Source organism: Myotis daubentonii, chromosome 10, assembly GCF_963259705.1.
Source record: "Myotis daubentonii chromosome 10, mMyoDau2.1, whole genome shotgun sequence".
Classification (NCBI taxonomy): Eukaryota; Metazoa; Chordata; class Mammalia; order Chiroptera; family Vespertilionidae; genus Myotis; species Myotis daubentonii.
In genome coordinates, this window is record NC_081849.1 from 65,767,731 (window position 1) to 65,793,737 (window position 26,007).

Sequence of the window (26,007 nt, forward strand, 5' to 3'; positions counted from 1 at the left end):
AAAAGAATTTCTTCAAAGGCTATTTGGGCTCCCAGAATTACGCAGAGGCTGAAGGGCATCAACTTTGTAAAGTGGGCAGAGATCAGGGTAGCTTCAGATGACTTAGAAAGCTCGCAGCAGAAACAGCCTGGCCAGGATTCCGCAGCTGCTGCCCCTGGGCACTGCCCACCATCACTAATGGGCATCGTCACAAACATGGCACATGTGATTCAGTCTGCCCTTTCTTGACCTCACTTGCCCCAGAACCATAGGTTAAGGTGGAGCTTTTGATTGACCAAGCCTGCAGCGTGTGCTTCATTCAGACTTTATTCAATAAGAATTCTCAAAAAAGAGGAAGGTAGCATATGCTGACGTAGGTATGATTGAAATTATTTTACTAATTCCTGGTCTTAAACATGGGGGATAGAGGCTTAAAGAGAAAAGCATCCTAGCCTATTATTAGAGGGGAGTGTCTTCTAACTGTCACATTGTTAGTGCTTACCATTCAAAAAAATCTATAATTTTATTCTAGAGAAATAAAGAACTAAGTTGGTCAGGATAATTCTTAGCTGCCATAAGTAAATCAAGAGATTGAAAGTCATAACTGCTTGGCTTCCTGTTTTTTCATCGAGATGAGCACGGTCCAGTAAAACTTTCTTCAGTGATGCCTATTGAGCAATTGGGATGTGGTCAGTGAGACCAGGGAACTGAATTTTTAATTTTATTTAATTTTACTCAGTTTAAACTTAGCAATAAATAGCCTCATGTAGCTAGCCGGTATCTTCACATATGTGGCCAAAGGGGAACTGTATACAAAGCAGGTGGCTGAAATCTCTGTGATTCCTGGCCACCAACAAGATTTCCAGCACGGCTTCCTTTAACCTAGGACAGTGGTCGGCAAACTCATTAGTCAACAGCCAAATATCAACAGTGCAACGATTGAAATTTCTTTTGAGAGCCAAATTTTTTAAACTTAAACTATATAGGTAGGTTCATTGTTATTAACTTAATTAGGGTACTCCTAAGGCTTAGGAAGAGCCACACTCAAGGGGCCAAAGAGCCGCATATGGCTCGCGAGCCGCAGTTTGCCGACCACAGACCTAGGACAAGGGTTGGTAAAGCACAGCCCAGGGCCATATTCAGCCTGCTGCCTGTTTCTGTGTAGCTCATGAGCTAAGAACAGTTTTTTACATTTTTACGTAACTGGAAAAACCAAAAGAAGAATGATATATCGTGACATGTAAAATTTACATCAAGTTCAAACTTCAGTGTCCACAAATAAAGTTTTCTCAGAACATAGGTGTGCCCATTCATTGACATATTGTCTGTGGCTGCAGAGTGGGGGAGTTGCAATAGAGACCATATGGCCATATGCTAGTAAAGATGTCACTTGACAGAAAAAGTTTGCTAATTCCTGACCTTGGAGATGCCACAAAGCGAGTCTTATCCTCTGAGCCACCAGAGGGTATTTGACCCACTTGGGATGTTTTTGGCTCCGCATCAGAGAGAGTACTTTTGCCTTTTCATTTGAAACTTTTTCACCATCCTTCCACTGAACTATAATCTTGTTGGGAAGTAGACCATGTCTTATCTCTTATATCCTCTGTAGTGCCTTATAAATAGAAGGTGATAAAAGGTTATTGAATGCTTGAATGATTAAATAAATGAATGAAAGAATAGAAAGGGCAGAAAGAGGGGAGGGAGGGAAGAAAGAAGAGTTTTTGGAACACATTATTTACCTTTACATTATTGCCTCATATGAAAAATCAGAATTATAATACCATCATAAATTATCAGCTAATTACTAGAAAGCAGGAGATATTAAGAACAGTAAAATGCAATAGAAGAAGCTCTCTATGGAAAGCCATCCGACCACTCCCTTTTGAAACATGCTGATGGCCACATCCTACAAAGTGCAAAGCCAGTAAGTAGCTTTCTTTGGCTCCATTTACATCTGCTTCCACCAGTTGAGTTGTGTTCATACCAATAGCCCCCAGTATCTGCCTATGGCCGGTGTGCTGATACTGAAAATGCATAATCCAATTAAATACTTAAATAATTCTATGGCCAGAACAAAGTGGGGAGAAAAAGCAACATTTGCTAAATACCTTCTCTGAGCCAGGTGTTGACTTGGATATTTCACATACACCTAGAAGCCCAGATTCTCTGCAGCTGGTTCTGGTTCTCTGTCGTACACATTCTTTGTAAATTGTATCTACTTGTCGCTACAGAGTGGGACACAGCCCAGCTGATTTGCTGTGTGTTGCTGTCTTCATAAGCAGTATTGATTGCCTTGGTCAAATCAATTGTGTGGCCATTTCCATTTGCACATCATTCAGCTGCCTGGACTGATTGCTCCTGCCAGGTCCCAGTTGTGCTGTTTGAATCGTGGTGATCCAGGTAGCCTCAACTCCTTCAAACAGAAAACTAGAACATCAAAACACCAAACTCCAGAAGCATCAGCCTAGCATTTTTTTTTTCTCTAGGAAATTAGTGTTAAGATTATTAGTAGGCTATTTCGTTCAACAATACAAAATAAATCAGCAATTTATGGAACACATGTTTCTTAATAACAGAGAATAGAATATCACCAATTATTTTCCAAATTAAGTATACAATTAGCTAGATGATAAACACCTTTGGTAGCAGATGGCTCTTTAGATCCCAAATTTCATTATCTTTTTTTAAACATAGAAAATATTTACTCATCTTTGATTACTGGGTGCTGGCATATTTAGTACCGAAGTTTTTGATGTGTTTATTTGGTTTACATAAAGATGGCAGAGGTCTGTGGTCTAGGAAAGTCAAGGACCACTCTGAATGGGAACAGAACCCCTTTACAGGTTATTTTCACTAGTGGCAGCAATCCAGAGTTGGTAGTGGTGGTAAAGGGAGAATGGGAATATAAAGACAGCTTATTGCTGAGCACGTGACTTTGCTTTTACTATTTGTTTATTTTTTTGTGTGGTTGGTTTTCTTTTTTTCAATTAAAAGGAAAAGCAGGTTTGCACTTCCTGGCAAATTAACCTATAAAACAAACATGTGTTTTAACAAATATGCTTTAGCATGGGGGCCAGGTAAATTTTATTGAGCATCACAGTAGTGACTAAAGGTCAATGTAGAAGAATACTACTATTGTCGTCATTTTAGAATGTGGGGGAAATTATGCTAAAAATGACACAACAGATAGTAACTACATTCTTGGAAGAATGGGCAAAGCCAAAGAGAAAGTGTTTCCCAGTGAGGACATTCACATTGTATTGAGTATTATAAGTAACCTAGAGATCATTTAAAGTGTATGGGAGGATGTGCATAGGTTCTATGCAAATACTGTACCATCCTATATAATAAAAGCTTAATATGCAAATTGTCCCCTGAGGCAGTCGGTCAACGGGGAGTTCAGCCAGAAGACAGCGAGTTTCAACTGCTTGCTATGAGATGCGCTGACCACCAGGGGGGCAGCATGGAACATGGCGGGCATTGGTGATGTGCTGCCATCTCTCGCTGGCTACCTAGGGGTCGGGGTGATGGGGATGGAAGTGCAGTGAGAATGCAGGGTGTCCACCGAACTCACTCTCACTCTCCCTCTATCCTCCCCCCGGGATGCCAGGGCTCTTTTGGGTGAGCCGCAGGGGCTGGTACGGCTCCCCATGGGTTTGCGCAGGCTGCTTGGTCTGCGAGGCTGGCCGGGAAAGAGCGCACTGCCCATCTGGCATCAGTGAGGCGCCACTGGGTGGCCCAGAGGCCCACACTGCGCCCCAGCCGGCGGCATCCGGCTGCACTCATCACATCTCCAGTGGGGACTCAGATTCCATGACTCAGGTAGAGGGGGGCGCGTGGGGCTCAGCGGCCCAGGTACTGCCCAGGGCTCGGAGGTCAGCCAGGACCTGCCCTTCCATGCCAGATGCTCACGCTTCAATCGCCAGCCAGGCCTTGGGACCACACTCGTTTACAAATTCCATGCACCATGCCCCTAGTCCTATCTAATAAAAGAGAAACATGGTAATTGGCGTACGACCGCTACCCTTCCCATTGGCTAATCAGGGCAATATGCAAATTAACTGCCAGCCAAGATGGCGGCCGGCAGCCAGGCAGCTTGAAACTAACATGAGGCTTGCTTGCTTCAGTGACGGAGGACTCCAACATTCCCCGCCTGCCACTGCAGGCCTCTGAGCTGCAACTCTAAGCAACTATGTAACAAATATAGAAGCTAAACAAAACCCCAGAAACCTGCTTTAGTCCGCAGGGCTTTAGCCAGCAGGATCGCAACATTGTAAGCAAAGGCCAGAAACCTACTTTCAGCAGCGGAGGCCTAAGAGCTGGAGCCAAGCCTCAAAGCTAAAGCTGGCCCAAAATAAAATAAAAAAAAATGGAAAAAGAAAAAAAGGAGCGGTTGGGAGCTTCAGTCGCCCCCAGTCTGAAAACAGCCCTCAGCCCCTCACCCAGACTGGCCAGGCACCCCAGTGGGGACCCCCACCCTGAAAGGGGTGTGACCAGCTGCAAACAGCCATCATCCCCTCACCCAGGCTGGCCAGGCACCCCAGTGGGGACCCCCACCCTGATCCAGGACACCCTTCAGGGCAAACCAGCCAGCCCCCACCCGTGCACCAGGCCTCTACCCTATATAGTAAAAGGGTAATATGCCTCCCAGCACCGGGATCAGTGGAGCCGCGAGGCCTCCTGGCACCGGGATCAGCGTGACAGGGGGCAGCGCCCAAACCCCCTGATCGCCCTGCGGCTCTGTGTGTGACAGGGTGCGGCGCCCCAACCCCCTGATCGGCCCTGCTCTGTGTGTGACAGGGTGCGGCGCCGCCCCCCCCACCCCCCACGGGCCCTGCTCTGTGTGTGACAGGGTAGAGCCATAACCTCCCCATCGACCCTGCCCTGAGTGTGACAGTGGCGGTGCCCCAACCCCCTGATGGGCCCTGCTCTGTGAGTGACAGGGGGCAGCACCCCAACCCCCTGATTGGCCCTGCTCTGTGCGTGACAGGGGGTGGCGCCTCAACCTCCCCATCGACCCTGCCTTGAGTGTGACAGGGGACGGTGCCCCAACCCCTCAATCGGCCCTACCCTGAGTGTGATTGAGGGTGGCATCACAACCTCCCGATCGCCCCGCTCTGTGCATGACAGGGGGCGGCACCCCAACTCCCCAATCGGCCCTGCTCTGAGCCCGACCAGGGGCTGCACCTAGGGATTGGGCCTGCCCTCTGCCACCCGGGAGCAGGCCTAAGCCAGCAGGTCGTTATCTCCCGAGGGGTCCCAGACTGTGAGAGGGCACAGGCAGGGCTGAGGGACCCCCCTCCCCTCCGAGTGCACAAATTTAGGTGCACCGGACCTCTAGTTTTATATAAAGGACTTGAGCATTGGAGATTTTGGTCTCCTGGGAGGTCCTGGAACCAATCCTCCAAGGTTACCAAGGGACAAGTGTAGAGAATAAGCCTTAAATGAACTTGCAACAAAGGTTCAGAAAGACTTCTGGGCCTTTCTATTTCTGTTTCAACTTTTCCGGCTGTTCTTTCATCCACCAGGCACTGAGTACCAACCTGTGCCAGACCTAAGATTTTGCTGAACTTTCCCCATCAAAACTTACCTATTCAACATGCTGTTTGCAGTATGAGCTGTGTTGGTCACTTTTTGACCTGAAATTTGTTATTCCTTTATCAGAGTGCTACACCTGTCTCTTGTGCTTTCACTCTTTCAAACTTTTATAATTTACTCTTCTGGGTGGTAGAGGAAGGGACTACATGGGAATCCTAAGAGCTGAGTTCCAGTTCTGGCTCTGTTCCTTTCTACCTGTCTAAGCCTCAATTCCTCATTTGTAAAACAAGATAAATAAAATTTGACCTACTTGCTTTTTGTTGTTAGAAGTGAAAGACATTGACATTATTGTTATGCAAGTTGGTAAATGTAAGCAAATTATGTACTTTGGCTGTGGAGTAATCTGCTCCCCAAATAATTATTAAACAAGTTTATTTTAAAGGTACATGAAGAGCATACCATATTTCAAATTTTAAATTAATTTCTCATATCTAATGCTTTAAATAATGACATCTCCAATCTTAACAGTGGTTATTAACAGAATAACAGGATAGCATTTCATAATTTTCTTCCTAACATGAAAGCTCCCATTTTTAAATTGTTATAATGGAGATGTTTTCACATTATGGTTTTAAAGAAATTTATTCTAGTAACCTAACCTCTAAAGGGTCCTAATTTTATTAATGTCAGACACGTGACTATAGAAAGGAATTACAGAAGGGAGAGTATTATTCTGTGATCTACTTAAGATAGCACTATATTGAGATAGTGATACAGTAGAAACCGGCCTAGCTACAGTTGTTCTGTCTCCTGTACTTTCTTTTCTTTGAGCCTTAGTTTCTTCATCTATAAAATAGGAATAATAATATCTTGCAGTAATGTTAAGGGTTAGAGAAAATACATGCAAGGTGCCTTGTACACAGATTGGATGCTCAATAATTATCCCTACATCCACATCCTTCTAGGAATGAACTCTTAGGCTTGGGTGCCTGTTGCTAATGGGATCATCATAATGGATTCCAATGATGCTACCCAAAGATGTGGTTTCCTTTCCGGCTGTCGTGGAAGTACAGGGAAAACCTGATTCAGTAAAAGATGACTGCTGTTCAGCTACCTCTGCACACATGCCCAAAGAGTAAAAATTATGGTGATAAAATTTCTCAATTCAAACTTGTTTCTTCTACTGATGAAAATCTTATTTAATGAGACTTGGTACAGCATTGAGCTCTCTATACCCCCAGACATGAGTGTGACTAAAATTAGGAACTAAAACTTGAAAATAACTAAAATGGGAAAATAAGTAACCCAATGTGTTTGATTTGGCAGGGGTTAGAGTAATTATGTTGGATGATTTCCATGCAAAATGTTAACATCGCATAGAAAATATTTCTTTTAAGCAAAAGATGTGAAGGTACTTTAACAACAAGTCTGAAATTTGAAGAGCCATCCATATATTTGAAAAGTCGAACTGGGTATTTTCACGTCTGTAAACATGGGCCATTTTCCCCTTTGAGGCACTCGGGGATGATGGTATTTTGAGGTGCCAGTGATTTGGGGGGAGACAGAAGTAATTCTGTAACTTGTCAGTGTGTTGACATGGCATGCCCTTTCGGATTTCCAGTGTGAAGCCAAGCAGTGTTTTATTTAGCCTGACTGAACATAGGTGAAAACATTCATTATACATTTATTTTACTTCTTTAGAAGCAGCTATTTCCATGATAGCCATTTCCTGGTCTGATTTGCACTTTGGGAAAATGTGAGTTTCCCCACTCACCTAGGAGAATGCGATAAACATCGCCTCACATTATTTGCCAGGCAGGTCCAGAGATGTTTTCCCACAATAACTACATGGGAATGAATCCGTAGGCTGTTCAAAAGACTCTTTTCAGAATGCAGAAAAATTAGATTCTAGCTCACACTCCAGCCCCCAACAGGTGGTTAGAAGCTGCAGTGTGCTGGTGAACTAGCATCCTATAGGAAAGTCCTGAGTCACAGGTTTACCAGTTTTCTTGCTCCTACCATGGTCCATTTCAACTTACCAACAATTTAAGAACTTGCTTCCAGGATTCCTGAATATTTAACAGTTAGCTCTCACAAAGCTGTTACAACTAGCTGTAGCTCACCACAGCCTTTAGAGTGAGTTTTAAAATCTCAAGCCCTGACCATATGAATTTCTTTTGGCTCAAAGATGAAGCTAACATGCTCCTGTCACTTGAGGAACCTATTTTTCCCATTTACTGGCCTTTCCTGCATTGTTTAAAGCTGTCTTTCATTTTCAGTAGCCGATATACATGACACCTGTGACTTTCAGACACAACAGACCTCTGATGAAAACACTGATTCATGCAAATAAAAGATTCTCTTTCTACCCAAACAGTTAAAAATATATTTGCTCGGCAATTAGCCAAGGCTTGCTGCTTACAGGAGTCAATGCGACTCACTTCTCTTCTAGCTCTCAGCCTGCTGTGGAGTTTTGCTGACACATCTAATAGCCCGGGCTTCTAACTGCTGCCTGCTTGTCAGTCGCTGGCGAAGTGATTTAATTCCTTTATGTATGTAATACAGTAAAGCGCTTTGAGGCTTGCAAATGGCACTGTTTAAATCAATATATAATGATTTACCACATATTGTGGAGTGCTTATAAATATATTATGAAGCACTAGCACAGCAGCATCAGGGCTGGTGGGGGCCATGGGTGGGAGCCGTCCATCCAGTTTTCTTCTTCATTCTGCTACTGAGATGCCGTGTGACTCTGGATAATTCATTTGCCTTCACTGTAGTACTTTGTTTTGTACCTTTAGGGAATAGGGTCACCAGAGGTAGATTGCAAATGGTTTAGAGATCCAGGGTGGTGTATGGCATAGCATTCCTCATTTCCAGAATCAATATGGCAGTATGATTGGGGCTCTTGATTCTTATGAACAACTAAAAATAAATCACTCTCACTTATTTCCATTTAATAATTTCTTCCTTTGCTATAAAGGAGGCAATATTCTGAGTTAAAATCAGATGATTTTCAGAGCAGCATGGTGTATAAATGATCCCAACTCTGGATCCAAAATATTAAATGGGGAATATCAATGTCCCAATCAAGCAATTGGGATTTTCACTACAAATACCTTCAAAGGTTGTCAGTACCACCCCTGACCTTCTCTCCCTGGAAGAGAGGCTCGGGAGGGTAGAACAGAGGAGACCTTTCTAAGAAACTGCATCTCTGCTCAGTCAGCACTTTCACTCACCCTAAGGGTCCCCAGAGGGAAGGTATTGCCATTTATTCCAGGGCACTTTATTTGTATGACCTTTCTCCTTCATCATCACACGCCAATTTTCTGACTTTGTTCACTTGTATTATAGGGTGATTTTAACCCCTCTTTCAGTATCCTCCCTTTTTTCTTAAGGATTGTAAGACAGCCAGCTCACAGACAACATGAGATTCTTGTGAAGGGAACAAAAACTGGGGGGAAAGGAGATTTTCTAGAGAATTCAGAATCATGGGGTGCATAGAATACATTTCCATGCAGACATGATCCCAAGCACACATAATCCCTCTGAAAGCACACCTGTCCCATCTGCGAGGCACCAAGCCCATTCCCCACACCTGCCATACTTACCAAGGGTCTTAGGTGAAGGGTGAATGTGGTTTAAACAATGTTTTGTGCCATATATTGGAGAAGTGGGTGACCAATTCGAAGTTCCATGGAGATGTCTCTGGACAATTGGTTTCCAAATATAACCTGTCAGGTCAGGAGGAATCCAGGAACAAGCCAGAGCCTGTGGTGACAGCCCTCAGTGGCGGCATTACAGCTGCGTGACCCTTAGTCCCCTTCGTCTCTGCAATTCTACTCCTCACCCTCCCACCCCCACCCCACCCCTTAGCCTACACTTTAAAAAATTGCTCCAAAGCTCTCTATTCTAGTCGTTGTGTCTCCTTTGTAAAGTAGTGGAACCAATCAGCTATCCTAAGCCAGCTGCTTAGATATATGCCAGCACAGCTCATTATAGTGCAGTCATAAACTCATTCATAGAAGTATTCTGAAGGATGTTTTCCTTGCTTTATTGTATGGATAAATCTCTTTGTTTGCACACAGAGAGCACTGATTGAACAAAATGATGAGCTGCTGGTACCATTTCTTGCCTGTTTACTGAGCAGGCACATTATAGTCTATTTTAGGTTACTCTTGTATAAACAATATATTAGGGAACATGAGCATCATTTATGCCACACCTTTCTCCTACTTAATGCAGAGCATGCAATATGAATAAATGCACTGATAAGGGTGGAGCATGACTTGCACAGAAGGGATAATGATGGCTCCAGACAAATGATAGGATGAGTTTTTAATTGCTTTCTAGAGCCATTTCTCCCATGAATGCCCCTGACTATTGTTTTCCAAAGAATAAGGGTAGAATTTCCAAAGTCAAACAGTAAAATTTATTTCAGAATCTATTCCAGTATCAGTGTTTTCAACAATCTACTCCATAAGTGGTTGCATGAATCCAGGAAGAAACATGGTCAAAGATTTATGGTCAAAACAAAAGCTTCTCTCTACGAACTCTGCCCATGATCTGATTCAAGTGTCTGTTTTGTTTCAGTGGCTTCTTTTGTTAGATTAACTTTTATTTGGAGTTTCACACAGGAGAGAGATGCTTAGCACTGGTGGAGGAGGCAAGAGTTTCTGTTCTGTTCATACAGCAATTCTCTTCATTGCAAGAGAAGCCAGTTCTTGCAGCTGCACTGGGAGCTCAGGCATCCTTGAATAAAGCACGTTTGCACTCATGCACACAGAAACGTGAGAGACACTATCAAATAGACAGCTCGCTGAGGTCTGGCCAAGTGGCCCACCAGCCGTTCATGGTGTTCCCAGGGGGACACAGCCTGGCTTTCTCAGGCTCAGAGCTGATTAAAGCAAGGGGTGATGGGAAGGCCATGTTGAGTCTCTAGTGTGGGGAGGGGGGAAAGAAAAGGGCTGACAGCTGCTTCGCAACTAGAGACAAACATGGTAGAGATAGGAGCCTCCTGTTATAGGAAAAATAAGAACAGCACAAAGATATGCTATAGATTATCTGCAATAAATGAATGCTTTCTCAATAGTCCCTCACTTGGCCAGGTCTCTAATTTTTAAGTATAAATATGCACTAACTATGCATATACTATGCAGTAAATATGATATAGTTGTCATAATTTATAATAAGTCTTCATGTTGAGGGGTCTCCCAAATGAGAGTGAACATTTTATTGGTATTCTGCCTCTGAACACTCACCTACTGACTCATTCCTTTCACAAATGTGCAAGGGAGTCAGTGTTTTCAACAACCTATTCCATAAGTGTACTGGGCGGATGGGAATTTTCCTGTTTATTAGGCACGCATGAGCAAAGCCTTTGCAGGCAATTATTTTGTATCTGGAAAGTCCCCTCAGCAGCTGGAATCAGTTCCTGTGGCACATCAGGAGATGGAAATGGTGTTAAGATTAAAAAGCCCGATAGGAAGTTGGACATGTAAGCAAGAAAGGCAAACGGGCCTCCAAAAGAGACAACCAGGCACTTCTTCCACTAAGGAGGGAGTTTAAGGGGTCGCATGCAGAACACTTTTCCTAAACACGTTTCTGAAGCTTTTTAATTATTCTTGCAATATGCTGCAGCACTGTCCTACAGCCAGATAGGACTTGCACCTAAAGCACGCCTGTATTCATGAGCACATCTTATTGTTAATCCCAGTGTATCCTTTGACAGAGGAGTTAAAAACCAGGTTAGATAAATACATATCATTTTGTGACAACATATTTTGCAATTATTTTTAGTCTTTAAGCTGCCCTTTAATTTACTCACACAGGAAATCTATTTCAATATAGACTAGGGTAAATTGAATTAAATTTCATATCTGGTTTTGATATCTAATAAGTGATGAATTTAAAATACAAAATACAAGAAACAGGAAAAAAGAATAAAACACAAAAGTACAATACAAATACAGTTGTTCAAGATAGCAAACCAAGTGCATATACCTATCTCCCCTTGAAATAAGAATATACAAATATACATATATATATATATATATATATACATATATATATATATATATATGTGTGTATATATATATATATATATATGAATAAAACTATAACAATACTGGGAAATGACAAAGGGTACTATAATTAAATCAGAAATGTTGAGGATTTTCTAGGAGATATGATTAGGACAGAGGAGCAAAAGTAGAGGAATCAGCATCCCAGTTCCCTCAGCCAGGCTCTAAATTTCAAGTCAGCAATTCCAGAGAATAAGGGTGGCCTTGGGACAAAACTCATTAAAGAACTGCATGCTAATGAGTTGACATTATTGGGACTCTCCCTTCTCCTCTATCAGTGGTGTTTTTTGTTCTCATGATAATACCAAAAATGTACTATGCGTAGAATAACATAGCTATTATAACATAGATAAGGCTTATAGCTTATCTATAAAAATTAAGAGACAATTTTATGTTTTAGGAAGAAGAAAAATAAGTCCTGGTTACCAATAAAAGAATAGGATTTAGAATGGCCTCGAACTTCTCTTCAGCAACACTAATTACTGAGGGGGGTGAGGGGGTTAACAGCTTTTCTTAAAATAAAATAAAAAACAACCCGAGGGAAAATTATTTTGAACCTAAAATTCCATACCCAGCCAAACTATCATTTATTCATTTAACAATTTTTTTAACAATTTATTTAACAATGTCTACTGTGTGTTAGACATTCTATTATTCACAGGAGATGTAATGATGAGCAAAAACAAAGTTAGTCCTTATCTTGTTGAAACTGATAATCTAGTTGGGGAAGTAGAGATAAATAACCACTCAAACAAATACATAATAACAAACTAGTACACCATCTGGTATTGCCTACACTGATTTGCATATAAAATATTATTTTATTAAAGACTAAGAAATCTTAACAGTAAAATTCATGGGTAACTTATTTAACCTAATGTTTCTTAAATGTATTTAAATATAGAATCATGTTTCCTCCTCTCCTTCCCCCCCTTCTCTTTTTCTTCCCATTCTTATTCTCCAATTAGTATTCTGTGGAACTCATGTTCTCCCCTGCACACTCTGGTAAGTTCTGGATTCCAGAGGGGAAAAAACCATCCTCCTTGGCACTGCCTACAAAGCTGTTTTTCATAGTCTGACCTCAGCTTACTTTCCCTCCTTTTTATCTCCCCATAAACCTTGCCCTTGGCCATTCTCCATTGTTTGCCAGGCCTTGAACATGCCAACCATTTTGGCAACTCCTTGTCTTCTTTAGCGCTGTTCTCTCTGTGAGAATGCCTTTCAGTACTCGTTCACTGAGCAGCAGTTGAGCCTCTGCTCTAGGCTGAACCTGGGGGATGGAGTGAGGGGGCTTAGAGTGTGGAAGATGAAGACATGGCTTTTTTTCTTTTTTTAATCAAGAATCTTATTGTCTCTTTTTAAAAATATATATTTTATTGATTTTTTACAGAGAGGAAGGGAGAGGGATAGAGAATTAGAAACATTGATGAGAGAGAAACATCGATCAGCTGCTTCCTGCACACCCCCTACTGGGGATGTGCCCACAACCAAGGTACATGCCCTTGACTGGAATCGAACCTGGGACCCTTCAGTCCACAGGCTGACGCTATATCCATTGAGCCAAACCGGTTAGGGCTCTTATTGTCTCTTGCTTCTGGTATTTTCCTCATTGACTCTCATTCCCAATGGCCCTTCAGACATATCATACCATGCTCCCATAGCATTTATCTATATAATAAAAGCCTAAGCGACCGTTACAGCGGAACAACCAGAACGACCAGTCACCATGATGCGCACTGACCACCAGGGGGCAGACACTCAACACAGGAGCTGCCCCCGGGTGGTCAGTGCACTCCCACAGGGGTAGTGCCACTCAGCCAGAAGCCAGGCTCACAGCTGGCGAGCACAGTGGCAGTGGCGGGAGCCTCTTCTGCCTCCATGGCAGCACTAAGGAGTAGTGAGCTGAGCAGTAAAGAGCAGCGAGCAGGCGGGCGGTAAGGAGAGAGGGGTCCTGGACTGTGAGAGGGACGTCTGTCCAACTGCTCGCTTAGGCCCGCTCCCTGGGGACTGGGCCTAAGCCGGCAGTTGGACATACCCCGAGGGGTCCCAGACTACGAGAGGGTGCAGGCCGGGCTGAGGGATCCCCTCTTTCGTGCACCAGGCCTCTAGTTATATCATAACTATGTGTGACTTATGGGTATCACTTTTGCTGAATACTCAGTGTTTCTTGAATCAGTATATTGGATGGGGATAAAGATTTTCCCATAAATATTCTCTTTGGTCTCCCCAACCATCCTCCCTACCCCCTGGCTTCCATGGAACCCGTGTTCTTGGAAACTGCTTCTCTCTCTTTCTGCATGAAAGCAAACTTTTCTTGACTCTCTCTTTTCTCTTGGCTGTTTGCACATCTGCCAGCATAAATTACTTGCTAGATTTGGAGAGACAAAACTTCATAAGCAAAACTCCCTGTATTGAATCAGATTCACAAAAGTCTTGAAAGCTCTGATATTTTCTGAATTTTGTTTTTCTCTTAAGTGACAACAGTGACTGACTTTTCAAATTCATTCTTACTTTAGCCTGAAGGCACATGCATTCGCCCTGCCCTTGCAGTGGGGATCCCGCTTGCATCCCTACCTTCCCTTGCGTTTACACAGATTTTGAAATCTAATGTATTATTTTAAAGGGGAAGATTTAATATGAAAGCTGTGGACAAATTGTAAACGTTGTAAATGACCACTGCTTTTCCTGTAACAACAGGCACACACACCAGGTGGGAAGGAAACAGACATGCTGTACTTGAGCAGAAGCATCGTGCAATAGGGAAGCAGTTCCTTGTTTGGATCCATTTCCTTTGAGTGTGTTTCATATTAGCTCTGTGTGTGCCAGCCCCCAGGGGACAATGTGGTTTCCCCTTTGTGAACAGCAGGAAAGTATGCTGCCCTTCCAGCTGCACAGACCTCCTGATCACCTAAGGAATGTAGAAGAAGAGCTGGGTCATTCATCTGATGGCCTAGTGAACAAAAATGGTGTCTTATGGCTCCAGGTCAGCCCCCAACCTTGATTGAAAAAGTGAGAACAAAAATTAACTTGATTTGACAAGATGTCCAAGGGCCTGGGCTTTTCTGAGGCAGTGACCTCCTGAGTTCCCAACGCTGGGTGGCTTCACCAGGTGGCTTCACCACAGTTCCGTAGCTCCATGTTTTACTCTGCAGAGAGGAGGTCCAAACACCATGTGGGTTCAGTGCGCTCTCGTGCTTGCCCAGCAGGAAACAGCGGTGGTTACATTTGGCCTGCAGAAACCCGTGCAGCGCTGGGTTGTTGATTTTGCTCCCCACAGTAAGTCTTTGGGGGCCAAACCATAAAGTTGACTTGTCATCTCTCTCTGAAGTTTGATTTAAACACTTACCTTCAAGTGATGACCCTTCCACACACACACACAACACACACAAACACACTCACACTCACACTCACACACCAGCCTCGATGAGCTGACCAATGAATATACTGTGAGATGTGCTGAAAAGCTTCTCTGGAGCTTTCCGCCCCGGACAGGTTTTGCTTCTGTTTCTCTTGGGAGGATAATGGCAGGATGGGAAAGTCTCTGCTTTATGAGTTTAGCCATAATCTGCCTATTTTGCTTAACTTTCAGGTTTACTATGTTATACTCATGACTGCTGCAGAGGAAGATATAAGTGAAGGCATCGTATAGTTGAAAAGTCACAATTTCCTCTGTTACTAAAATCCACATCTTATATGTGTCAGTATAGTGGCTATGTTATTATGTGCAGGGATCTCTCTCCCCTGTGTGTGAAGCCCAAAGGAGTCTCTAAGGCCAGATGGGACCGTCCGTCTTTGGGTTAAGATTCCATGTCTATATTTTCCAGTAGGAACCATTTCCGGTTTCACAATGGAGGCATCAGGGACTGCAAGCCTGTTGTCAAATGATGATTTAATTTCTCTCCCCACATATTTCTGATATTTATGTTTCTTCTAGAAACTTAAGGATTCTAATCTTCTCTGTTTATGTGTGTTCACTTATTCTACCCTCTTCTCTCACTTGCTCCTAATAAATGTGTTCTTCTACACCTTGTCTTGTATTCTTTCTTGTATTCTACACTATTGCTATTTCATTGAATGAAAGCTTGGTAATTGCTCTTCCTCCCCACGTGCAGGCTTAAATCTTTTGGGGGAAGAGTGTTTACAGTGTTTCTCACACTTAGCCTGCAGAAGAATGACCCAGAAGGCAATTACACAGATTCCTGGGCCCCGCCCTCAAAGCGTCTGATTTGCAGGTCTGGAGTGGGGCCCACGAATTTGCATTTCTAACAAGTTCCCAGGCCATCCTGATGCTGCTGGTCCCGGGACCTCAATTAAGAGCTGTCCTACCATAGAAAGCCACCACACAGGACTTTTCTGCTTACTTAGCTCCCAGTTTCTTTTTTCCTGGGGGTTATTGACCTGGTCATGACAAACAAGCTCAGCCAGGCACCCTCTGGACAGAGGTGGAACCAGCATTCTTCTCTCCCAGCTCTGTATCAAGTCAGGGAGCATTTAGCTACTTCAGCCCTTCAAGTAAGATTTGATGTTTCAGATTCCAAATCTTTTCCAGTGTAAATTCCTTATAGCACTTTAAAAATAATTTTTGTCTATGGAAAGATGAAAAACAATTTTTTCCTTCCTTTTTGCTTCCTCTCTCCTAATTCCCGTCCTTCCTTTTTCTTTCCTCTGAGGGTGAGGATTTAAGTAAGTGAATTTTCCTATTTTACGCTTCTGATGCCTCTTGTGCCTGCTGTTTTTCCATCGTCCTCCTTCCTGTGTTCCTAGGGAAAGAGTAGCAACTGAGTTGGAAAACATGATGCCTGTGTATTTAACATTTTCTCAAATGTGATAATTGCTGATTTTCTTGAGGCTTGCCACTGAAGGCTATTTCAGCTTGTTGTTGTATTCTAAAGATTGACCAAGAGGCATAAGAGATTAGCAACAGAACTCTCTCAGTCTACATTAATGCTTTTCCATAGCAAAATGGACAGCCCTTTCAGTTGGGTTGGGGGTGGGGCAATGAGTACCATAGAAGAGCAGAAAGGAAAGGAAAGGGATAGTATATCCTCTGCAGAAATCATTGAACATATACAAATAATGAGAGTTATGAAAGAAAGACAGACCTGGCTAAGCATTATGTCAGGGAAGTCTATGATCTCAGGCCATTAAATATTATCCAGTTCTTCCTGGCTGCCATATTTCAGAACTGCAGTGACACTGGGGTAGCTACACATGGTCATCTTGCCTTTGCCCCAAAGACTAAGAAGAAGACAAAAGCTAGGAAAGATCAGAGAGCATATTGTGTTGAGAAAAAGAGGTTACCTCATTTTTCTATGGAAGCTTCCTGAAATACTCAGCTTGACCTCTACTGCTGGATAATGACTTTCAGTGAAGGAAAAGGGGGAGAAGTGAGGCGGTATCAGGGTGGGGGTAGTGGGTGGAGGTGAATGGGGGCCAATGGGCAACACTTCCTGGATCTCCTGGAGCCCAGCTGAAAGGACTGGGCAGAGTTACATTAAAGCTGATTGGAAAGCTCTGCTTAATACATTAAAGAAACAACTTGCAGAAACACCAACCTCCCTTCCTTCCTTCCCCAAACAGTAATGAGTCCAAATTGCTAATAAAACATAAAAACTCAAAGATGTTGTGCATGGGCCATTTTTCTGAGCTGGTTATTTTTTATGTCACTTTTCCCACAGCTGTGAGCATGCTATAACTATTAACTTACCAAATGCCCCAGTTTAAATGAAACTTAAAAGAATGTATTTAGGAACTTTATAAAGAAGGTGGGGGGAAGGGGACAAAAAGGGCAGGGAAACAGACAAACAAGATCTATTCATTTTTATTTTTTTTTTTGTAAGAAAGAGAAATTTGGGAAGGATTTGGGGGAGGTGGAGAAATGGCTTGAATCAATGCCTTAAGAGTAGTGGTTGAGCCTGGTCAGTATGGTTCAGTGGTTGAGCATCAACCTGTGAACCAGGAGATCGCAGTTCAATTCCCAGTCAGGACACATGCCACAGTTGCAGCTCGGTCTCCAGTGGGGGGCATGCAGGAAGCATCAATCAATGATTCTCTCTTCCTCTTCCTTCCTCTCTGAAGGAAGGAAGAAGTAGTGGTTGAGATAACAAATAGAAGGTCCATTCCTCTCCTTGCAAAATGATTATTCCAAGATTGTGTTCTGCTTGAATGGAAAGTAAGACAGAAATGTCTGGTAGAATCTCACACATGTTACTGTGGGCATAATCTAACTTCTGAGGACAACCTACCCAAGTAAAATTAAGAGGCAAGTCTAAAACACAAGGAAGAATAACGTGTTTTTTACACGTTAAACATATACAAAATCCCATATAAAGATCATTCTACCCAGGATGGGTCAGATGGTCTAAACTGTCCAAGGAAATCTACTTTATGCTTTTTTTTTTTTAATTTTCATCTCTCAAAAAAAAAATAAAATTATTATTTGGAAACGTGTGAATGTTACAAGGAGCGATTGCCAAAACATTAGGTAATAAACAAGAAATGCATGCTGTGAAGATGAAACTTGCACATTATACCCAGAATTAGAAATTGAGCTCCATCACTGGCTCAGCAGCATCATTCAAGCTACAAAACACCTCAGGGATATTTAATGTTCTGTGCCCACCCCTTATAAATGTATATGACTCAATATCCCCAATGAGTAATATGGCTGGCGGCCATACCACCTTCAGCTAAGTTCTCATAAGCTGAACAGGGCTGGGCTAGGCCGTGTTCTTATGGGAGACCTCCACAGAAACCCTGGAGGTGTCAGCGATGATTCACTGGGTAGTACCCTGCCTTGAGTCAATCCCAAATCACTTTCCCTTCCTGGTGTTAACGGGTTCTTTATATATGCAGGTGCAGCTTTTTTTGAGAAGCAGTCCAAATTTTATTTGCTATAAAAAAAATTTTAAAAATAAAAGTTGGTTAGGAGAGGGATGGACCAAAGAAAGGGAAAAAAAGGAAGGGAGCAGCAGAAACCAGAGAGTAATGATCAGTTGCAGGCCCAATCCCTTTTCAAGAAACTCACACGATGCCCCCAAAGTTTTGGACTGTACTGGGGCTTGGTTATCATACGTTTTGCTTGGGTTGGGTCATCAGTGACAATATTTGTGGATCTGCTTTAATATGAAGACTGAAACAAGGGTTGATGCTCTTGGGATCCTATAGAAAGTTCTGACTTGCCCCTGAATAAACCACTCTAAACAAATCCAGAAGATGGGCACAGCCCATCAAGATGCTGTCAGATGCATGGTCTCCCTGGGGGACCCACTCAGTCCCAGGGTAGGCCCTGCAGTGCTGACCAGAGCCATCACAAGGATACTAGTCCTGCCCTGATGGGTTTGGCTCAGTGGATAGAGAGTCGGCCTGCGGACCGAGGGGTCCCAGGTTCGATTCCAGTCAAGGGCATGTACTTTGGTTGCGGGCACATCCCCAGTGGGGGGTGTGCAGGAGGCAGCTGATCAATGTTTCTGTCTCATCGATGTTTCTGACTCTCTATCCCTCTCCCTTCCTCTCTGTAAAAAATAAATAAAATATATTTAAAATATATATATTAAAAAAAAAGATACTAGTCCTTAGTGTGTATTCTTATAAACACCCAGCTGCTTGAAACTACCATCCAATTTTGTTGTTGGCAATTAAAGTGCTATGGTGCCCCTTTCTAGAAGCTGCTGTTATGAGAGTGTTAAAATTCCTAAAGATATGGAAATTATTTTGGAGTAAAAAACACTTTTTGTTATGCAAAAGGAACTGTGGGCCTATTTCCTTTCTTCAATGAGATATGCTTAGACTGCTTCTATTCCTATTAAATCAAGGATAAATCTACCTAAATATTTTCTTTGGGATTGGAGTTATTTTCTAAGTAAATCTCATTGGATGATTAAAGAAAAAAAAAGATGAAATAGTTAATAAAAATACCCTCAGTGTCACATAAGAGAAAAAAATTGTTCTGTTTATTTGTAAACTGGTAAAATATTTCTGAGTTTGCAAATAAAATAAACATTTCCCCATACAATTGTTTTTGAAGTTATACCCAGCCTATCTCCCTAAAATGACAAAGCCAGGAAACAAAAACAAATATCTCTTCAATGGACTTGAAATCAGTCCACATTTATATTTTTATTTGAGGGACGCATTAGACTTTGAAAAGCCTACAAGTGGTGAATATTGAGCTCTTATTAATAGATTTTTCTGAACTTTTGCTTTGCCTTTAAAAAGAAAAAGTTACAGAGTATAAGATAATTGAAAGTTTAAAAACTGCATGCCTGCCTTTTAGTCACACTGCTAATCATAAGTCTTCCTGCATAACTCCCCCAGCCTTGAATATTGCATAGTCACATACAGAAATCAAACTTTTCCATAAAGTTCTCTCTTTCAGGTTATATAATTTTTTGTTTTGTTGTTCACATTTTAAACTTTATTAAACTCTACTTGTGTCAGAATTTATTGTGAGGATATGTAAAGAAAATTTATGAAGTTTCCCTTCCTAGGTATAGTGGATGGTCTCACTTTATACTGATCTCAGTTTTTATTCAATTTCTTTGCTAACTGAATGCTAAAAGATATTTGGGAAAATTAATAAAACGCATGTCACATCTTTTCATTTGCAGGAAAAAAAATCAGTGTTCTGCATTCCAATATGAGGGGTCACGTCATATAGTCGTTTCCATTGTCTGGGTTTTGAGAACATCTCTGGATGTCAAATTTTATATCTGTTTTAGTAATCCTTTCTATATCTACCCTTAACTATACAAAATTCTATTGTAATTATATAAATATGAACATATAATTATAAAAGAACAAACAATGGCTATAGTCAGTGATACAAATTATGTTTTCCCCTAAAGTGTGCCTACAAAAGAAAAAGGGCTTATTATAATCTCTAATATAGTAAGGAAAGAAGCAGGGAGAAACAAAAATCAAAATAAAAAAGTATACAAAGAGTTAGGTTTTCCTCTGAACAGAGTTTGGGTGAAAACTGGTTTATTCTAATGTTATAGGCAAGACATAATATGCTATTTTTATATTTTTATGATAGGATTTCAGTCAGTATCAGAATCAAATTATGTTGTGATGCCTCAAGCATTGGGTTTTATCAGTAGAGGAGAGTGTGAAGTTTCTTTTCAAATTCACTACATCCAGGGACTCCTGTTACCTCACTTTTGAGGGGGTCGGGGTCAGTGCCTTTTTCTTACTGCTCCTCAGCTGCCCAGGCCTTGCCCATCCAGCCTTCCCTGATCTGATGCCCATCTGGTGGTACCCTTCCCAGTGTGGCACACAAGAAAAGCACCAGTTACTGTACAGCGAAGATTCTTGGGCAAGAAAGAACACGTCTGACTTGAGGAACTAGGAACACTTTCATGGAGTACAAAGCACTTGATCTGAGCCCGAAAGAAAGTATAGAACCATGAGTCCTGGCAGATATTACAAGGAGAGGGAACAGGGTGAGAAAAGTTGTAAATGTAGGACAGATTGGGATATATTGGGAAAAAGCAAACATGCCAGTTTGGTTCTAGCCAAACCATATAGGGTACATGTTGGCGAATAGTGATAGATGATTCTAAAAATATAGGATGCAACCAAATAACTGAAGAACATTTACTTAGATTAGCTATTGAGACCTTGTTTTTGGTCAAGGGAATCGTATCTAATAAAGAGGGAATATGCTAATTGACCCTCACATTGTCGCAAAGATGTCAGCACCCACAACCAATAAGGAGGGAATATGCTAATTGACTGTCCCACCCTCAAAGATGGCAGCGCCCACAGCCACAAGATGGTGGCACCCAGTTCCCTCAGCCCCGCCAGGTCGGCAGGCGTGTGGCAAGGCTGGGCCCACCCCTAGGCAGGCCCGGCCACTCACGCGCCTGTTTCCAGAGTCCCCCAATTCCCTCAGCCCCCAGCCGCTCAGGGCTGGCCCTAGGTACAGGCAAGCCTGGGATGGCAGCTGCCCAGCTGCCCAGGGCCGCCTGAGGCTCAGGTAACCAGGGCCGGCTGAGGCTTGTGCTGCCAGCAGTGGCAGCAGCAGAGGTGTGATGGGGCGTCACCTTCCCCTGATCGCCTGGTCACCTCCCGCCCCTGAGGGCTCCCAGACTGTGAGAGGGGGCAGGCCAGGCTGAGGGACCCCCCACTCCAGTGCATGAATTTTCATACACCGGGTCTCTAGCCAAATTATAAAAGCCCTATTATGGCAGTATCCTGGAAAAGAAGAAAAATCAGTGAAAAAAACTGATGAAGGCTATAGTTTGGTTAATAGTATTCCACCAATGTCAGTTTCTTAGTTTTGATAAATGTGCCCAAATGAATTAAGATGTGAACATTAGGGGAAGCTCAGTGATGGGTGTATGGGATGGCTCTGCACTATCTTTGCAACTCTTCTGAAAATCAGAAATTATTTCAAGCCCATGCAGTGTGGCTCAGTTGGTTGAATGTCATCCCATTCTCCAGGAGGTTGCTGGTTCAATTCCTCCTCAAGGCACATATCTGGGTTGTGGGCTTAATCCGCGGTAGGGGGTGTGCTAGAGGCAGCCAATTGTTGTTTCTCTCCTTCTCTCTGAAATCAATAAAAACATTAAAAATGTTTTAAAAAATAAATTATTTCAACATATAAAGAAATACCATTATGGCACTTTATCTGCAGCACAGAATACACATGAGGGGTATTTGGGGATGGTTTGGCTGTAACCACAAGCCCAGCTCCTAGAACAGAAATAAAGCATTTGCCATTGTGCTGTAACCTCACCTGCTCCTAGGGTCTGCTGCTTCCTGTGCTGGCCATAAAGATCTACCCCTTCGCTGGAAGCTCAGGGCTGCTCTGGGGACCCATGCATTAGGTACGAGGTGGAGTCCAGCTTCCTGGGGCATTGTTTCTTGCTTTCTTTTTTTTTTCTTCCTTTGAAATATTTTTTATTAAATTTATTGGGGGTGACATTGGTTAATAAAATTACAGAGGTTTCAAGTAGTATCCAGTTCTATACTACATCATCTGTATATTTCATTGTGTGATCACCACCCAAAGTCAAATCTTTTTCTGTCATCATGTATTTGACTCCCTTTACCGCTTACTACTGCCCCACCCTCTTCCCTCATAACCACCATACTATTTCTGTGTATATGAATTTTTGTTCGTTTGTCTTGTTTGGATTTGTTGCGTTTAGTTTTAGAGTCCACATATGAGTGAAATCAAATGATTCTTGACTTTTTTCATTTGGCTTATTTCGCTTAGTATGATATGCTCAAGATTCATCCATGTTGTAGCAAATGGCAGTATTTCATCTTTTCTTATGGCTGAATAGTATTTCATCGTACATATGAACCACAGCTTCTTTATCCAGTCATCTCGCTTTCTCTATCAGTTCTCCTGCTGTCCCCTTCCATCCTCATGTCTTTCTGAATGTTCTCTGCTGTGTGGGTAGAAAGTAAGCCATTTTTAAGACCATTTGGCACATAATTTGAGAAGTGCTTAAGTTGACTGCCTTTTAATTGGTGATTTTTAAGTGTATCTCTCCATTAACCATGTATCTGAGTTTGAGATTCTAGGGGCTAATGTATTTCTGCCATTGGAAATATTTTCTGTCATCATTAATGCAGGCTAAGTGAAGATGACAGTTTATCCAAAAACAATATAAGCTCATTTCATACTTGTATACAAAGATCATGGCATGAGGAAATATGTAGATAATGTGAGGTCATTGTCCAAAGTTCGTTTTTAATTCCACATATATCCCATGAGCCATCTAAAAAGCCTGGAGGTACAGATCACTACAAGTCAAAACAATAGAAGTTTACTAATATGGAAATAATGTGTGCGTTTTTATACAGTGTGCATGTATTCTTTCCATCAGTCTATAGCAGCCTGCTGTGTTGAATTTACAATTGCATTTTCTACAATAATCTATTATCCAAAAGTGTGTATGAGATCGCTTAAGTCATTTAGTGACATTTATTGTGAAATGATTGAGACACTTCCGATTTAGAAATAAGTTTCCTGCTCTCCATGATCTCTTCTAAAAAAAAAAAAAACAAAAAAACAACTGAGGTTCTATTACAGTTTGCGTTAGCATAAGCATAATTGGGATACCCTGGGCCAATCTTAGATGTTGCCAGCTTCAATTAGAAGAGAACAATCATAATTTCTCAGATTGTCAGGGGAGAAGCAAGAAACTTTTGGCCCTTTTCCCTGTCTCAAGTACTTCTCACGTTCTGGTAGCACTTGGATTGCTCATGACCAATCAACATGTAAGGTTTCAAATGGGACAGAGAACCCAAGAAAGAACTGAGTCTTTCAGTTCTTCTTTGTTTTGTGTAACAGCAGCCCCAGAGAAAAAGCAACAAGGTGTGGTGGATTAGAGTATGAATACGTCAGTCAGCTGCCTGGGTTTGCCACATGACTCTCCTGGGTACTAGGTTGGCCAAGTTACTTAACCTCTCTGAACTTGTGTTTCCCCATCTGCAAAAGGAGGATAAGAATTGCAGCAGATTCACTTTTAAAATTTAGTGAGATATTACAGATTAGCTCTTAGCACTTTGCTTGGCATTTAGTAAGAACTTGAACTTATTAATTAGCTTTTATTTTATAATAGTTACTATTACACTTCCTATTCTTTGCTACCTCAAAAGTTCAACCATGTGCCTCATACCCCACTGAACTGTACACTTAAAAAAATTAAAATGGTAAGTTTCATGTTATGTATATTTTACCATAATAAACAAACATAATGAGTGAAAATAAAAATAAAATAAAAAGAGTTCCAACCACTCTACCCAGCCTAATATTAAAATCACGTTCCAAAATAAACAACACTCATCCAGGAGACCAGACCAAAAATATATATATGAAAACACACTGGACCACAGGATGTCAAAGACCCAGGATCTAGTTAGTAACTGTGTTCTGGACTAAGTCATTACACTATCCTGACCTCAACTTTCTCCTTGGGAAAAGCTCTAGGAGAATGAAATGAGGTGACAGATTGCTTTGTATCACATATAAATTGGCATTATTGTGGCCAGAGTCCCCACTGCTTTTTATCCACTCCTAAGAACAGATGCAGGATGTTGTAGGGAAAATGTCCTGTTCATAATGCATTGATTTGGTTACACAAACATCAGGGCATTTAATAATGTGGTAGGAAACAGGCTCTGACCACCTCTGATTGACAGACACTGGCTGGCTTGACTCCGCTCAGGGGAAATACCCGGGGCCCAGCTGCTGTTCAGTGGGCCATTTCCATTGCCCCTTGGCTGACATCTTGTTCAGGGCCCAGCCTTTCCCCACAAGAGACCAAAGCCAAGAAGGAATTCAGGAAAGTCGCTGAATGAGACTCTGTCCACAGTCCAGAGACACCAGCCTCCCCAAAGTGTGACAGAAAGAGCTCTGAACTGGCACAAGGCGGCCTAGGGTGATTTTAAGCACATGGCAACTTTCCGGTAATCACCTTTCTCATCTGTAAAATCAGGAGAGTGGATTTTAAAATCTTCATGATCTAATTAATATTCTATAGGGTTGTGTTAAGAAAGTACTTTGAAAATTTCAGGATATTTTTCTGCTTGTTGCCCCAAATTTAAAATAATCATTATAGTCCTTAGCTTCATGGATTACCTTGGCTCCCTGTGCCCTATTACTTGCCCAATCCCTTACCTTCCCTCTGTTGCCCTTTCTAAGTTGATATAGACTATCTTTAGGGGAGGGACAAATTTATTTAGACCCAATGCCACTGCTGTTTAGGGAAATTGGGATTTACCTAGAACAATATAAGGATTTTCATAAAAATATCCATAGTATAGCCTTTACATTTTTAATTTTTTTGAGATATGCTTTTATTGATTTTTTTTTAGAAAGAAATGAAGGAAGAGGGATAGAGAGATAGAAACATTGATGAGAGAGGATCATGAATCAGCTGCCTCCTGCACAGCCCCACCCAGGATCAAGCCCACAACCCTGGCATGTGCCCTGACCAGGAATTGAACCAGCAACCTCTTGATTCCTGGGTCAGTGTTTAAAACATGATTTAGGACTTTCATTTGAATTTTTCTCCCTCGCCTTTGAGACACATGAAAGTCTCCGACCAATGCCCATGTAAAATTTCAATTTTATCAATTCTGCTAACTCGCCCAAATGGTAATGAATAAAGCAGAAGTCTTTATCAACAGAAAATTTATCTCCTTCTAATAAAAACTATATATTCACCAGTGTGTTAGAGCCATGTTTAAACTACCCCAGAACAGCAGTTGTAAAAGGAAAAGGCGGCCAGGCAGAGAGTATCTAAAAGCTTTCGTCCCCAAGTATATTTTTTTTAAGCACCTTATCCTTTGTTGTTTGCAAATAAAACCTTCAAATTTTCTGCATTACAATAATTTTCTTAATACTTACAGTCATGGGGAGAAGGGTGGAGTGTCTGCAGGAAGG

General features: G+C 42.0%; 1 protein-coding gene across 4 annotated transcripts in view; it reads left to right on the forward strand.

The window, feature by feature from the left end:
- CREB5 (cAMP responsive element binding protein 5) overlaps positions 1-26,007 on the forward strand; it is a 407,945-nt gene that overhangs the window by 238,643 nt on the left and 143,295 nt on the right. The window lies entirely within an intron of this gene.